At 41.4% G+C, this 16061-nt stretch overlaps 1 protein-coding gene across 1 annotated transcript in view; it reads left to right on the top strand.

Annotated features, from left to right (window-relative positions):
- Positions 1-1231: 1231 nt before the first annotated feature.
- The window catches only part of plxna4 (plexin A4), a 220684-nt gene continuing 205854 nt past the window's right edge, over positions 1232-16061 (top strand). Inside the window, exon 1 of the mRNA XM_079816393.1 lies at positions 1232-1726. The gene's annotated coding sequence lies outside the window, so the exon portion shown is untranslated. The remainder of the gene's footprint in view (positions 1727-16061) is intronic.

The raw sequence follows: 16061 nt of genomic DNA, 5'->3' as shown, positions 1-16061 counted from the left end.
GGGAATTTCTGAACATTCCCACGGGTCATCAATGCATGCGAGCCTCTCATGCACTGCTCACCTTGAATTTAAGAAAATGACTCGCATGGGCTTGTTAGACAAGCCAATTACATAAAAAAAAAAAAAAAAACGATTTAAATGTTAAAAACACCTAGGGTGAAGGGTTTACGTATAGGCTACTACACCTTCATGATCAACACAAGCCTGGTTTACATTGTAGCATTGTACCTAAAAACAAACAAGAGATTTGAGTGAATGAGCTGATTCATCTAAGATTCGAACGGACTGCTGTCTTCAGTAATGAACAAATGAATGAACTCAAGACATCAGAGGATTGTCTTTATTATCTTGCTATTTTGCATGTCTCCCATATCAAAAACACGATCAACTCATTAGCTCATTATTAGAGGCGTTATGTCCTGAAGTGAGATTTTTTTTTTTTTTTTTTTAAATAGGAAGTGTTTGGTGTCCTTCAGGACCAGGACTGTGGTCCGCTGCATGAGGGTCTGTCAGTGGCAGGGTAGCAGGTGGAGTATGCATGCAGTACTGTATGCGCCTGCAGGTGGAGCTGTGATGCAGTGTTTTGAGAGGCTTGCGTTCAGGAACATTGCAGTGAATCAACCATACCATGATGCCAACCATATACAGCAAGGTGCAAAAGTTTGCCATATTATTGGTTATGAAAGTAACGCACGTTGCCAGAAATCAAACAAGCTTGTTTCTGCAATGCGATCTAATGAAACGTTTATAATATCATTATTGTCAGGGTTAATATATCCTATTAAATTTCCACACGTTTGTTAGGCAAATTAAATTGAAGTCCTGGCTTGTTTTGTTTTATTTGCGAATCTGTTTATTTTGATTAATCTCTGATGAATAAAATAATAAGTGTAAATAAATTGGCGTAAAGATAATCTCCTGACAAAATGTTTGTATTGCATGTTTACACCCCTAATCTCCATCTCCAAATGATTTCGCTGATTAGATATTCAAATCCGTAGACCATTGTGTCCGCAGTATTATGTTCATCCGCGTGTTTCCCCCCCAAATCCGTTCCACGGTGTAATGCATGCATTATAGACACATTAAAAGACATTGGGGCGCAGCATATGCCTCATTCATGCCAGCCGCGCGCGCTGATTGCAGCCAATGAGATTTTACAATTAGCCCAATCAGCGGCCAGATTCGGGATGTCATTGCGGGCGAGTCAGGAGGGTTTGTAAAACAAGACAGTCCCTGCGTCTCAGCAGAAAGCCACTGACTCACGCCTCCCTGGTACTTGGGAGTCAGCTGCGAACTAGCAAACTCCGAAACAGCCGCTCTGACTGCAGCGCGCACGGCGCATTCCCACGTCCCCACAGCTGCTGCTGCCGCACGCGGATTTCCAGTGGCCGTTTCAGCGCGCTTTAAATTCTGTCAATCAGCACGTCATGATGGAAACTACAGCGCGAGCGGCAGTTTGTTTTAACGGTCACCTCACCAGCGCTCCAGCTCAGTCGTTGCTGGGATTCTGAAGCTCGCCTGTCGTTTCTGCTGGAGGAAATTAAACGCGGAGGATCTTTGCGATAGCCAATAATTGTCTGTGATACTACCCGAAACAGTGTTTTTAAAAGGCGCCTGGCTGTATTTGTGGAGTATTAAGTGAGTTTGGATTCCTGTGAAGGTGCCCATCATCCGCAGTGTGAGCGCGACTGCGGCGGTGAGGTGAAATACGCAGCGAGAACAGGTAAGCGCTTGACACGGGACAACCGTATAACGGGATTGGCGTTTTTACATCTTGAACTTGTTATTTAACGGAATAGCGACTGGGAAAGGTTATTCGAGCAGGTAAGCGAGGCGTGTTACCTGCTATGTAGTAACGTATAAGGGCGTGCTGTGAGGAGGGCAATGCACCATCCGCACCCGTGCGTTACAGGATTGCTATTTTTCTCTCTGGAGCTTTGATCGTTTAAAACTAGGAACGGCACATCGAGATGTTTTCAATACTGCAGTTTTAAGATGTGCAATTCTTTATGGAAAGCACACAAGCGCATAGACTGTCAACGACTCTTAAAGGGATAGTTCACCCCGAGAATGATTTTTCTGTCAACGTTTGATCAACCTCATGTTGTTCCAAAGCCTTTTTTACTTTCTGGTTAGCAGATGTTGGGCATAATGACAGCCCCAGTCTCCGTTCGCTTTCATTGTATGGTGACTAAGGCTGTCAGTCCCTCATATTGTGCGTAACACCCTTTCGTGTTCCACGGAAGAAAGTCATACATGTTCGGAACAACATGAGGTTAAGTTAATGGCACATTTTTGTTTAGTTTTCTTTAAGCTGTACGTTACCTATAAGACTTAACGCATTTGGATTGTTATTCAGTTTGTCACATCTCGCATGACTCGAGACGTGATAGAAAGTGGAGTTGACGCAGTTCGCATGATATTCATTATTTTGCGCACATGTTACGGCTATTTTGGAAAGACGCTGGATGGCTGGCAAGGGATTAAATGCTACAAACAGCGCGCATGGAACTGTTAAAAGTCTAAAGAGAGAGCGAGAGAGAGAGAGAGAGAGAAAAAAAAGAGCCCGTTTCTGGCACGCGGCTACCGCGCTCGCGTTAACTCGAGAGCGCAACTTGTTCTCTGTGAGCCGCGTGCGTGAGCGCTTCTCTGCGCGCGCTTTACCTGCCGGCACAGGGTGGAGAATGAGTGGCCGGCTATCATATGCGATATTATACCCTTAGCTTTTCTGGCAATTGCCGTGCTATTTGCAGACACAAAGTGTGCCATACTGTTTGGCAGACCTTGGTTCCCCGTAATCGTGCGTAATTGACCAGTTATTTCATCAGGGTCATCAGAACGCAGAGGTCTGTTTTGCGCGCCCATGATGGTGCATCCATCTATCTATCTATCTATCTATCTATCTATCTATCTATCTATCTATCTATCTATCTATCTATCTATCTATCTATCTATCTATCTATCTATCTATCTATCTATCTATCTATCTATCTATCTATCTATCTATCTAGCGAGATGCAATTATGGGTGGATGGATTTTCATCCATCCCCCCAATTTACATGTGAAATCAGGGGCAGCTGCAGTAATGTCATGACTCTTGTTCAGCGAGGGGTCCGTTGACCATTGTCTCATGTCTCAAAGCAACACATCTGCAAACCCTTATGGCTGCCTCAATGCAGCATAGATCAGCTGAGGACACATTCAACGCATGTTTCTGGTGTTCAGTTTGTCCATTGTACACGTCGCCTGACTCCTGCCCTAACAGCTGTGGAAATGAGCATCACCTTCAGTAATGCATGACTGCTGTTTGCAAACCTTCTAATTGCCAGTTTCTCATTTGACTTCATCCTGAACTGTTTTGCTGTACTCCTCTTTTCTCGGCTGAGGGTGTGAGTCTGTGGGGTTTGTACGGGAATATAAAGTAATCAGAGGAGTTCACTCGCTTGTGGTGAGTGGTATTGCAGCAAGGGTTCTATTCACGGGACTTCACAGTGTTCACAGACGCTGACTGTGTCTAGGGGTTTCTGTGTATAAATTATGAATTCATGAAGATTGCGTTAATGAAGTATTGTAGCTTTTGTGAACCGAGTGGAATTTGCTCTCTGATAAGACAGGGCTTTTGTGCAGTGAGTGGAGGATTGTCTCTGCATGTGGGCAATTGTGTCTTGCTTTTCAATAGCATAATGCTATAGGTGAATGGCAGTGTGTGTTTGCATTTGCATGCACCCCAGAGGCAACAAATATGGCAGGGATTTTTTTCTGCATTCGTTTGTATAAAGTGTAGGTGTAGATGAATGCGTTAAGCACTCGGTGCAGTCAGAGTGCCCCTGAATTTCAAGGAGAAACAGCAAGTACCATCAGACTGTGATAACACGAAACTTAATCATTTCAGCGTGTTCCAGTGGCGTTTCAGCCTTGAATGCATGACAGTCTGCTCGTCTCTTTGTCCCCAGAGAGTTTTTAAGAGACATAAACAAGGATGAATATAATGTTGGCATTTTTCAAAGTCTTTCACTTCTTGGTTGTAGTTGAGAGCGAGAGAGACTTGGAGATGGAATGCATAGAATGAAAACATGGCATTATTAAAAATGTGAGAGCAAGATGCAGTACCTTATATTATTAAAATATTAGAAATGTCAGCTGTTAGAATGAGTCCACTGTTTTGAGCTGATATGTAGCATGTAAGAGTGTGTGTTCACACGCACTAGAGTATGAACGAGCAGTTGAGATGAGGCTGAATGACTGGTTTGGAAACTGGTGAATGACTCTCTCTGTCTGCTCTTTCAAAGGAAGAGCCGTCCTCTCTGTTCTTATAGGCTGCTGATTGGCTGGACCAGCCAACCAGGTTTAAGTTTTGCTATTGCCCTCCAATGAAATAGTTATTAGTGTTTGGCTATTGCTCTTTTTGGGTTGCTAGCTGATGAAGTTATGGCGAGAATAATAGTATTGGTTAAATCTTCTAGACTGAAAAAAATGAAGGGAAGATATGTTCTTGTTAAACATATATTGTCCTCCTAACCAATGCATTTGCTGTTCTGTGTACTTTGAGAGCAAGTGTGTCTTTACCCTGCAAACCAATTAAATAGCGGCTTGATGTGTTGACTTTGGGAAACTGATCTTGAACAGCATGAGCTTTGAGTAAAAATGTTTCATTCGAACAACTCGGTAAGACACAATAGCCAACAGGAATCTAAGAGGAAGAAAAATCAATTTTTGTAATCTTGTTGTGCTTAATGAGACTCTGCTTGACTGTTTCCCTCTACTGCCCTGTTGAAAACCTGAGTGTGTGTGTGGTTGGACAATTGAACCATGTACCTAACCCTTATGTTATGATTTGGTTACTACAACAGTTTTTACGACTTATCTTCCCACTGTTTGTGTTAGCTTATAGCATCAAACACGTGTTTGGCGTCCTTGAAATGTGTCCCTTTTATGTATTTAACATGATGTTTCTGTGGGAAGTAAATGAGCTTAATGTTATGGAAATTTGAATGCATGCTTTAACAAATAATTTCCAGTAACCAATGCCTTATTAAAGCTTCAGAGAACATTAAATTCTGCTTAGTTTTGCCGTAACTATAACAGGAAAATGCCTAGTACAGAGAAACTGTAAAAGTGGAAACTTCTGCCTGGCAACAGGCAGATTCAGAGTGTATTTATATTAAGGAATATGTCTTGATTAATGCTATGTTTGTGTTTTTGATACGTGACTTCTGTGAACTCTCCGTGTGCAAGCTACAAAAGAAAATAGAGGATGTTGAGTGTGGCAGCTTGTGCGCGCGAGGGGGGGGGGGGTATAAAGTTTTTCAGACACAGAGGGAAGTTAAACAATTGTTAAACCTTTCAATACTTCTCTGAATCCTAATCACTTTGAAGATAAAATAATTTCCACGACACTTAGTACCTGGAAAGTGGTTTGTGCATTGCTGGAACACAAAGTTTATTTGCACAGTAAATATTTATGTTAGGAACATGGCGAGAACATTGCAGATATGTCCGTGCATATTGCCCATATGCTCGTGTCATGTGCGGTTCTGTGTGCGACTGGATGGGATTGTCTGTAGGTAAATGTGTGAATTGTGAGTGACAGTTCTGTCTGCTTGTGACATCTTCAGAATAGACTCCCGCTGTGCGTCCCCCGTGTCCCACCGCGTGTGCGTGCTGGAGTGTACGTGAGCATGTGTGTCTGTGTGGATAATGAGGAGAGAGTGATTTCTACCAGTGAGAAACTCTGCTTCCTTTCACTGCTGTTGCACACGTGAGTCTCATTACGAAACTACATGCTATGCTTGTATATGTGTTTTTTTGTTATTTATTTCAACCTCCTGTTTTTGTCTTTTTTATTTTCTAAATGGCTTTTTTTTTTTTTTTTAACCACTTAGTCCTACAGTACGAGCATGTTGGGTGCACTTGTACATTTCACTAGCACCTCATTTGTGTGGTGCAGATAATCCAGCAATAGACTTGGTCGGAGTCGTGTCATAGCTGGGGGCGAAGTCGACGTGGGGGAAAACAGTCGCACAATGTAAATGCATGGGGTTAACCCAGTTTAGCCTGTGTAGATTCACTTTTGCCGCTTGACAGAGCAAGATATATAGAAAAACTGAAAAAACCATATTGGGTCAGATTGTCCGTACTGTATCTGTGACTGATAAACGACCCAACGGAATCAATGGCCAGAGGTGTCATTTTCTCATCAAAATACATGCAGCTCCGCCGATCCCCATATAGGTATGACATGTCTACTTCATAAATCACCCAGTCTTTCGATGAAGACATTCAGTTTTCCTGAATTTAGTGGATTAAAAGTATGTATTACATACATTTAACGTTTTAAAATGATCATAAAACGTGTCTTGTGCCATGAAATTGACATGTCAGTGTCACAATAATATTCGAATTACTGACAATAGCGAAAAAAACGTTTTTATTTACGTTTTTATAGCAACCGTCTTCATCAAAAGACTGGGTGATTTTTGAAGTAGCCTGGCTATTGTCGTGTAATATTTGTGGGAGCAGCATGCATTTTGACGAGAAAATGTACAAATGTACAAAATGTGCCCTTCCTATCATGAAATAAAGACGACTTTTGAATGTTTTGTAAATTAATAACCTAACGCATTATGTGGGTATGTGATTGCTCGTTGTGAAAAACTGCTTTAACGATAAATTGAGTCCCGTGACAAGTATGACTTTGTTTGGCGTTTTGTTCAACAAACTTTTGCCATTGCAATTAATGAAATCTCTTTTTTTAATCTTTACGATAATACCAGTATTGCACAGGCTTTCGGAATTGAGGAACGGCTCCGTCTGTTTATTTGACAATATAAAACATCAGATCAGGGATTTTTTTTTTACTTACTAGAGGTGCAGAACGCCACATGGCAACTTTTCGGGACTGCACCAAGCAAAAATAAATCGTAATCGTTACAAAAATTAAATATAAAGCATCTAACAAGGTCTACGTGCATTCATTCTAATGGCTTGTTTTCCCCCATGGCATATGGTAGATATGAACATTTTGTGGGCGTTCCCTGTAATGCCGACCAAGTCTATGGAAATATAGTAAGAGAAAGCTTTGAATTAGATGTTTATGTGGTGTTGCTATTACTATATAAGTGTTTAAAGTTCAATGTTAGACTTTATGCACACATGCCTTTTGATCTTAGTAGCTAAACATCTGGGCTAGTAACCCAAAGGTTAGCATTGAGCACTTAACCTTAAACCCTGTTCACACAAAGTTTTTTGGGGTAGAAGAGCAACCGGAAGTCATTGGATTTCAATGAGAGTTGCTGAAAAAAACATTGATAGTTAATCTTTGCCATGATGTGATGCATTACGCACTGCCTCAATTTACTGTATATACAAATGTTTTCCTCTGTATTCATTTTTTAGCAGAAAAAAAAAGACAATTCTAATTAGAATGACATAATTTTACTTGCATATCTAATTTGTAATCCGATTTTCAAAAGCCATGGCCCGTTACACAGCCCACCAGTAACGTCATTCAGCAGACGTACCACTACAACAGCCGCCAATGCAATGCCATTGAACAGGGCTTTAGATTGTTCCAAATTTGGCACATTTTGCCATTATGAACTTGGTGATATGACCTCTCCTCCGTGTAGTTTCAGTGATATAGCTGAGGAAAAGAGAGCAGAAGAGCGTATTTCTGGTGCAGATCTTCCCAGGGGTTAGGTCACAAGGATTATATTGAAAACCTCCCTCTATGCCGGCTTTATATTTGCCTCTGCTAAGCCATGCGTGACAGGTAATAAATTAGTTTTGTTTCAGATGCATGAAATGATTTGAAACCGGCAGCCAGGCATACGTATCTTATTCCTTTTGTAGGTGAACTCGCTGTTTGAAACATCCTCCTTAAGTCTCGGTTTTAAAGTGGTGTCAGACTACAAGTTTTAAACATGATTTCTTGTACTTCCAAAAAGAAAATATCAGAAGCTCGTAGATAGATTGTAGATGGCAACATGGTGCCATCCACACAGCATTTCTATGCTGTGCATCCTAACTTCTTTCCTGTGCTGTTAATATCCATTGTGAGAGGGCCAGGTTCCAGCAACTGGTGGATTTTTATGTTGAACATGATCTCTTTCCATCGAACGTTAGGACAATGTATTTTTCCTCTTGAAATAAGATTGTGTCCCTGACCCTTCAGGGAATCGTACTGTGATTTAAGATGAGTTCCAATCTCTTTAACATTTGTCTGGAGATAAAACCTGGTAGATTTGCCTTTGACGTTTGTGCATTCTGGGTTGCCAAGGTTAGGTTTAATTCACCCTGACGGTAAGCATTGGACTAAACAAACCAACATGTTTGTCACTCTCTTGGTTTCTGTAGGCACAGGTGCTTCCATTCAGCAAACTGTAACCATGTTGTATGTCTGTACTGTATAACAGATGCATTGAAGCTCGGCAGTGTGTATGTCTGCAGTTGCATTCGACTGTGAATGTCTATGTGGTTTTCTTTCTCTGTGTTCTGTGCATTAGGCATCTCTGTTGTATCAGTGAGCTTCAGTCCCTCTGCCACCCACTCACACATCTATAAGTGTTCCCATGGAAACATGACTTTTTAGCTCCATTATCCCTCTTAATGTACCTCACCACACACAGACGTATACAAATCACAACTGCAGTGTGGGCTAGAGGGCGCCAGTGAGTCTTTGATGCTGGCATCATGGGCATTGATAAAATTCAAGGGGGAATGGTCAAACTCATTCCATAAATCAGCACGGTTCAATTGAATAATCGAATATCGGATACTAAAAATGCTGAGTGTTAATTATTCCTCCTTTTATAGGAGTCCACACGTTTTTCAGGATTATGAATTGTGCTGTATCATTTTAGGGATGCAGACAAGGGTTTAATAGCTGTTGCACGATTCTCCCCAGCAGCATTTTGTGCTCCTGCCATCCTGTATTTTTCCAGCACCTTCAAGATAAACGTTTTCAAGCCCTCATTGGATTTAATCTGGCACAGCTAACCTGAATGAAGGTGATCTTAGAATCTTGTCAGAGCGATTCATGTCACTGCAGTGCTTTGGGATGGAACATCCTCTTAGAGTAAAAATGGAAGGCAAACATGGTAAATGCACAGGTTATTTCCGCTTTTCCAGTGTCACTGTGATTTTAGTTTCTGGGGGGAACGGTCATGCATGCTCACCCAGACCCCTCAGATTCACTCGCACAAATGTGACGCGGTTAAGCGTGTAGAAAATCAAACTAAAACAGCCTGACCAACTGCAGAAAGGGAAAGAAAAGAGGAATGGATTACGTTTCTTTCATCACAATCCACAGGAGCCCCTTGCTGAAAGGACCCGAAAGCAGCCTTCCATGTTTACGCCAAGGGCTCTGACAAACAGAGCGAGGGAGGAAGGTAAATAGAAAACAGAATGGAGTGCTATCTTCCAGTCCTGACTCCTGCACGCAGATGATGAGGAGAAGAGCGCTGGCGTCGGGCCAGGCGCAGAAGGCTGGGTCGCAGCGGCACCCGCAGCTCGTTCAACGGGAAAGTTGTGGCAAAAAGTTCAGGAAATGATTCCGCCGACAACCACGGACTGAATTTACATGTCATTTGTATAAAATGCATATTGATGAGGCTCATCTGCATATGTTTTTGTAGCCACTTGCGACGCTCGAGTGGTGTGTAATCTACCACCGGTGGACAATAGCTCATCTGTCTACTCGCACGCACATGGATGGAAGTGAGCACATCACGGTCAGCCTTACTCAAAGAAACTTCTGTGTGCACCTCGTTCTTCATTATCTCTACATATGACGTCCATGACGGTTTGCCTCCAGGCCATTACCAGTGTGATCTTCACTCACACTACATGCTTGTGGGTCTGCGTGTGTGTGCTCATGCAAACGTCTTTATCGTCAGCACTTGAATGGTGCTATTGAGAATCAGTGTGACTGGGAAACCACAGTGGACCAATTCCATGCATGCAAAAATTGCATTGTACCTTGTTCTTAAACTCTCTGCTGCCTTATGATTATACCGGCTGATTTTGTTGACTGTTGTGTTGCATCTGTTATTTGATTCATCTCTTGACGTTCCAAGCAGTGATACACACAGACGCAATGTTTTTTTTTGCTTTGCTATAGAGGCACAATATTAGTTGCTTTTCTTGTGACCTTTTGGAAAACTGTTTCCATCTCTATTCTCTCTCCTTCTGTCCATTCTTCCCTTTGGTCTCACAGTTAATGTTGAGGTGGTGGTGATTTATCACTTGTGTGAGTCTGTAAGAAAATGGGTTTTCTCCTGGAACGGCTGACAGATTCTTTAAAACTGTGCTTTGCAGCCTCGCTGGCAATTACAATGTGGTTCCAAGCAGTTCCAGTGTGTTCAATTGACTACAATGGGGCAATGATTAATTTTTGGCTTTGAATCTGCACACATCTGCTTTCAGAGTACTATATTTAAGAGGAAAAGCTACTGACATGGTCTTATTGAAGTTTGAGTGTGTTAGAATTCAGCGGTCATGTTCCACTCTCATCAGATCACTGCCAATAAGAGGGAAGATGCTTCATGGTTTATGCCCAGTCGTAAAGGCCATTTACAACCAAGAATGATACATTTAGAGCCAGATTTACTAAACAGGGCAAATTAGCGTGAGAACGCAATTCCGGAAAAGCGCAGATGGGAGTAGACAGTTCTGCGTGTGATCTACTGACGATGCGCAAATTAATGAACACTGCAGCCGGATCATTTCCATAATGACCAGTGCAATCCACCCGTTAGCATCTTTGTGCGCTTTTTAAATAATGGCCCAAACACCACTAAATTGACCAGCGCAAACCTTTGTAAATCACGTGATTCATTTAAATACTGTTCTCCCATGAATTTTGTGCCTGAAAGGGAAACTCCTATAAATGCATATGCAATAAGGTCAGCCCCAAAAATAACCTAGTCCACACCTTTTCAGCGATAATTTATCACTGCGTATCTTTAGTTAATCCTAACAGTAGTTTAACTCCAAAAGAGGGTTTGTGCTGGAGCAAGCTGTTAGTAAATCTGGCCCTTAATGATAATTTTAACTATAAAGTTTTAATAATCACTCTAATTCTATGAGAACAGGGAAGTCCACACTAGAGCCCTGCACGGGCCTCAAATTTTGGCCCTAGCCCGGCCCTGGCCCGGGACGCTGAGGCCCGGCCCGTGTCCGAGAGCTTATCAAAATTCTTGGCCCAAGTCCGACTGGAGCCCGTGTTTTTATATATTTTATTTTTTATATATCCCTATTACACATTGTTGCAGCCAATTTCGTTTAGTTTCTTTATTAAGTTAATTTAGAAAAATGTTTGAAGCATTTTTTTATTTGTTAAATTAAAGTTTGGTTTTTTAAAGTGACGACCAAGCGGCCAGCGGCCGACAGTGAGTTGACTACGTTTGATCAATTTAGCCTTTCAAATCAACACTTGACTTGTCTTGCTTATAATAAAATCTACAGATATAAAACACTTAAAGCATCACAATGTTAGTTTAAATGTTTAGCCTACTACCACCACCACCACAGTAAAAAGGCATTTTTGACAAGCTGAGGCAGGCTGATGCTGCTCGCAAACGAAACGGGCTACACAAATTAAAAAACAACAACAACAACAAAAAAACCATGCAGGTTGTCTTGCCTTACACCTCTCCGCAAAATGAATATAAATCCGATCTTCAAGCTGCATTTGATTCATCAGAGAACGAGCGACCTAAGTACTGGTAAGAGCATTTAGTCTCATTGGTTTTAATGAAGATGATTGTGTTTTTTGAGCATCTAAGACTTGGCCTATTTTCAGTTTCACTTGCGGCAGTTTGCATGTTGGCTTGCTCTACTCATTTGCGGCGATGCGTATTGCATAGCGCCGTACTCTAAACACTGTCTTGACAGTCGCGGTATCATGGTCTCATGTTGTTTCCACCAGCGCAGCACATCTCATTGTTTTTTTTTAATTCATTATTATCTAATATATCAAATGAAGGAGAAGACTAAAAAAAGGCCCGAAGCCCGGCCCGCGTTTGAGGTATGACGTGAAAATTGGCCCGAAGCCTGGCCCTAGGGGCGTGAAAAAAGTCGGGGCCCATCGGGCTTGGGCAGAAATGCAGGGCTCTAGTCCACACCACAGCTATAATGAAAACGGCACAGGAACAATATGCTTTTCCACATTTCATGTTCTTATTTTGAGAAATTTTGCAAAATGGACCTTCACACTCACAGAAATTCATGAGTTCTGCTGAGTTCTGAGATTATTTTGAATGGAAAACCACCGGAGGAAATACTTAATCCATAATTCCACTTAAGGAGCACTGAGATGAGTGTGCGTATGTGTGTGGAGATTGGGAGGGTATAAGTTGGATTACCAGTGTTGAATCCAGTGGTGTGTATCTAGGCCCAAATCCCACGATTATTCCATCCCCCTCACACACACACACACACACACACAAATTAAAAACACAGTTTAACGGTTTATAATAATCAGTCCAAATCTTGTGATTATCAGGCATTCATGTCTAAGTAGTTAATCTTCCAGGTCCAGTTCATCCAACACTGTTTGAACTGTATTGGGGGAGATTGCGTATTAATACTGTATGCAAACCAGTGCTAGATGGGTCATCTGAAGTTTAGCTGGTAAAGCATGGCACTAACAACAACAAGGTCATGCATTTGGATATTTGGATTTGTTTCCCAAATGAGAGTCTACATCAAGATGTGGGAGACAATGTTAGCTGTTTCAGAGATCATATCTGACTTTTTTACATGCACGCCCTCCATACTTCATTATTCAGTTCACCCTGACTGTGGCAGTTTGCCTCTAGGCTAAAACAGAATCTGTTCAGTTACTGATCCAGGGCCAGCTGTTGCCATCTAGTCACGTTCATTATTAAAGACAAAACTAAGCTTGAGTCAGCTGAAACCTTTAGCCATCTTTCCTTTAGCTGATGAAATGTGGCGTGCAGTGATGACAGTCATACCCCACCCTCCGGCTGGCCCGGCACACATCAGTACTGTATTACTGACTGCTGTGTGGGAAATGAACTTTTATGATCTCTGATTTATTACCCGCATCAGTGGCTCTGAAATGCCCCAAGATTGCTTTGAGGAAAGCTGGAGGGAAAAGCCTTCAGTCTGGGTGAGAAATCAAATCCACACCCCCTCATCGACACATCACCACTGTCCCCTCACTGCTGCTCACACGTGTATGCTGTGATGTGTGCCCGCTATGAAGGTGTGTTTCTGAGTGTATGCATTCAGTGATATACCAGACCTGTCATGTCTTGCATATATTATGCGTTAATGTGAGTTTCATATTGTAATTTTTTTTACATGTATATCTTAATTTAAAGGTGCACTGTTTAATATTTAGGAGGATCTCCTGACAGAAATGCAATATAATATACATTACTATGTTTTTAGTGGTGTATAAAGAACTTGCATAATGAATCATTTATGTTTTTATTACCTTAGAATGAGCCATTTCTATCTACATACACCACGGGTCTTACAGTGAAGTCGCCATTTTGTGCCACCATGTTTCTACAGTAGCCCTAAACGGACAAACTGCTCTACTGAGCGCTAGCTACTCTCTGCTGTCTCAGACGACGACATCTTTGTCCTGTGTCGGCCACCGTAGCTTTTCTATGTGCTTTGAAAGGGAGGGGTGAGCGGTGGACGGTTGCAATTCGCAACTTCACCACTAGATGCTGCTAAAATGTACACACTGAACCTTTCATTTATTTTTTGTAAGTGTAATTTTATTTGTTTAATACTTGATTATTTTATTTATATTGAACAGCATGTTTTTTTATGTATATGCACACAGTTGCTGAGCCATTTTTTGGCAATATTTCACACTGCCTTTCTCTCTTTGCATGCATTTCATAATCTCACAACTCGGCTAAAATGTACTTTTTGTTTTTTTCCTTTTTAACGCTGCAGATTCAGCAGCAGCAAAGCACTGCTCTGAAACTCTAGTGTGCTGAATATGTTTGTGCTGGAAGTGGCGAACATCTTGATTTAAGGTGCTGAACTGTGCATTTGTCTCACAGCAAGTGCTGGGATCATAAATAAGACACCCACTTAAACACTGAGAGGTGACCTCTCATGAATGTCATTGAAAACTAATCAAGTAGTGTGGAAAAGTTCAGAGTGAGCAGAGAGGAAGAACATGTAAAAGGCAGTAGTAAGCCCATAAAAATTTCAATATGCAGGTCTAACATGGTGTGACTGACCAAGGATGTGGTTTAGCTTCCCTTGTCTTATATGTGTAAGTGTAGAGAGAGACTCTGGGACATGAGAGGGAATGTGGAACATGTTGAGACTCATGATAGTAGACCTTCAGGTGAGAATAGACCGCATTTGTCTACAGGATCAGCATCACTTGTCTAAAGGCTTTTCAAGGGCATCTTCAAGTTATCAAGAGATACACTTGGTTAGGATTGGCTGAGCTGCCCTTAACTGCTTAGAAATATCCCTTGTTTACTTTTTCAAGAGAAGTGATAGACCAGTATATCAGCTGGATGGATGGAAGGATGGCTGTTTGGTCCAGCTTTGATAATGTGCAGTTGGCTTTACGACTTAAGCGTTTAATTCAACTGTCAGACGGGCTTTTTTTGTTTTGTTCTTCCATCAGTGTATTTTACGCAGTTGTGTGTAATCTGCATCTTCTGTCGGGCTATGAGTGTCTAATAAAGAAAATGAGCATTTAAATCCTCTGGAATGACACATGATGGTTCCATTTTTTTTAAAGGGTTAGCTTACCCAAAAATGAAAAGTCTGTCTTCATTTATTCACTGTCTTCTGCGGTTCACAATTGTCATTTTTGGAGTTAAATATCCCTTTAAAGTACTTATCATTTCCCCATCCTATCACAGTCCGCTTATTTACGTTGCCCACTGCTTTGTGGTCTTCCTAAGACATCCGTTAATTGAATACAAGACCTCATTTAGTCATAGTAATGAGTGACAAATAAGACATTTGTTTATATGGTGAGCTGGGCATGGCAGACAGCTACAGGAAGGAGCTTTGAGGCTAACCTAATAACAGGATACTGACAATGAGGATCAGTTTCTTTTCAATAGACCTCCTAACGGTATCGAAACATAATTATCTGAGGAGATAACATTCAGTGCAGTCAACAACCATGACACTGGGCATCAGGAGATATAGCGAGCAGGTGGACCAAGTGGGAAATAGAAGTTAATGTGGTTCTATGCATGATTGTATGCGTATCTTTATCTAGTTGTTCATAATTTCCATGTGAATGTGTATGAAGCGTGTGTGTGAGCTAGTACAGCGGGCTGCAGTATTTTTTATGGTCAGCAGGAGATGTGTACCTGCTCAAGGCAGAAAGCACCCCCTGACAAACACGTTTTCATCTTCGAGTAAGACCCTGACTTGTTTGATAAAGGTGTGTGAGGGGAAAAATGCATTTGTGTGCAAAAGAGAAGGGAAGTGATTTGTGTATGTGTGCGAGTAAGGGAGTGGAAGATGGATGGAAAGCGTTTGACAGAGTCTGTTTGAACCGAGAGCTGCTGTGGAGGATTACTTTCCTTCTGATCAGAGCTAGGGAGGAAATAGAAAGAAGGAAAATGGGAGAGAGAGCGAGGACAGGCAGATGTCAACATGTCTCTCAGATCCAATGGATTTGTCTGACCGTTGTTTGGTCTCAATCCATTGCTTTGAAATGCCACGATTCTGGGAGAGCTGTGGTTTTGATGAATTCTGTAAATATGTGAGCAAGTTTGATGCGTGCAAACATCAAACACCACATCAGTTCATGACAAGTTCGCAGCATAAGAAACACTCATATAATGCATAAAAAAATACAAAAATTCAGCTCAGTCACTAACTTTAGTTTGACCTTCACATGAAAAGATAGCATCTCAGAAATGGGACATTACTCTTTTGCTGTTAATTTACATAAAATATCTTGTGTATTTATATGATGATATGACTAGTCTCATATGCGTTTTGCATAAGCATTCTGCATAAAATTCGGTACTGGTATTGACTATTACTGAGATATAATAAAAATAAATATTACACATGATAA

The sequence above is a fragment of the Gobio gobio genome (genome assembly GCF_949357685.1).
Source record: "Gobio gobio genome assembly, chromosome: 5".
Lineage (NCBI taxonomy): Eukaryota > Metazoa > Chordata > Actinopteri > Cypriniformes > Gobionidae > Gobio > Gobio gobio.
The sequence above is the reverse complement of the archived record's forward strand: the minus strand, read 5'-3'. Positions and strand labels throughout refer to the sequence as shown.